The following is a 1907-nucleotide window of genomic DNA, read 5'->3' as shown; positions in this document are numbered from 1 at the left end:
TACTCCTTTTTGCCGAAAAGTTTACTGCTCCTTGTGACGGCTGTTAGCTTAGTGCTTTCAAGGAGTATTACACTTAAGACTTGAGATTCATGTTCATTCGTTTATTAGTTGTTGATTGCTATGGCCATCGAAAGAATAATAAAGCTGTAAACACGTTCTGACTTATCTGTTTTCAACTCTTATCCGTTTTCAATATGTTTTCAAACTCTTTCTTTTTTTTAAGTTCGCTGGATACTGAATTCCCTCCACATCAAACTAGCAACTTTAACATCAATAATTGGCAGAATGCCTCCGGCAGAACTTTAGAACTGAAGAGGTGAAACAAAACTGGTAGCAGAGAAACGAAAAGTTTTCATGCATGACCGCGGGAGTGAAAACAAATGTTAAGCTTAAATGACAGAAGAGATTTTTTACCTTATTTTGAAGTATGCATGACTAAAACCCTGAAACCAATCCAAATGTTTGAACTCGGTGTCGGTCACAGTCAAATGCATCCTCCAATGTTTTTTATCCCGTCGTCAGTAATACGCTTTGTTTATAGCTAAGACACCGACTGCGGTTTTACGAATGTGAGAGGGTATAAATTTAGCGTAATTTTTTCCATCCACATAGCCGGTTGTTGTTTTGCTTCTTCCTTTGCATGGCCACAGAACTTGATTCCATGACCAAGCAACAAAAAGCTCTTTTTCCAGTTCAGCACGAGCAAGAAAACAGTGAAAGCTGACAGAGCTTAAACAGCCAACGAGGAGCGTCTTCGGGCATGCATGGTATAGCGGCTCATATACCATGGCAGCTGAGCCAATCAAATGCCTGGAATTGCATTTTATAATGATCCAGTTAATCTTGGTTATTAATGGTACTAAATTCTTGCTTTTTTTTTTTTTAACTGATTCGCCAAAAAATTTCCCGAAAAATAGAATTACCGCAAAAATGTTTGCTCAAAAATTTACTGCATGCTCTAAATCAGTACACAAAATCATCTTACACCTGCATGTATTGTAAAATCATGTTGGTGCCTATTCAGTTGAGAGGTCTTAAAATGTTAGTCAGTGAACTCGAAAGATGACCAATCAACCAGGCTAGATCAACATGTAATATTACTATAATGGACTGACAGTTATTAATTTCTTTACATCTCCATGTTGTTTACCTGTGACTGCATGTTTGCACGATTTCACCTAGTAACTGTACGGCTTCCTCCCAGGCCCTCACGGTCAATTCGTTTCGATGACGTAACCGAGGCTAAAGGCCGCTTTTTCCTTCGGACCACGTTCATAATAGTGCAGCTTCTTTTGCTGTGCCGGGAAATTATTTTTAAGAAATATTAAAATATAAGCGCTATTTATAATTTTATTGATATGGGAACTCTGCAGTGGTCCAGTAAATAATAGTAGGCTAAATTAATTTTCATTTAAAACTATTTATATTAACCCAGTTTCTGCCGACTGTTTCCTGTTTATAATAAACATTGTACAGTCGAACCTCCACTAACGGCCACCTCTCCACAACGGCCACCTCTCTACAACGGCCACTTTTTTTTTGTCCCGGCGGACAGTCCATACATTACCTCTTGTTTAAACCTCTCTACAACGGCAACGGCCACTAAAGTGCATCCCCAACTGCCAAAACAACCTCTCGACAACGGCCAGAACAGCTCTTTTTGTAAAAACCTTTTTCTATAAGTTGATGCAGTAATCAACATTTGTCTTCGAAACATTACGTTTCTGTATCCATTTTAATGATATACGTATTTTGATTGTGTTCCATAAGATTTATATGCTGCTGCCTAAGCATAAATTGTCTACAATAATACAGCGAATATTGCGAACCTTGCTCGTTTCGTCTTGTTAACATTTTGATTCGAAACATTATTTACGTTTTATTGTGTATTTTATCTGTATATATTA

Source organism: Pavona decussata, unplaced genomic scaffold, assembly GCF_977016875.1.
Source record: "Pavona decussata unplaced genomic scaffold, jaPavDecu1.1 SCAFFOLD_32, whole genome shotgun sequence".
Classification (NCBI taxonomy): Eukaryota; Metazoa; Cnidaria; class Anthozoa; order Scleractinia; family Agariciidae; genus Pavona; species Pavona decussata.
The sequence above is the reverse complement of the archived record's forward strand: the minus strand, read 5'-3'. Positions refer to the sequence as shown.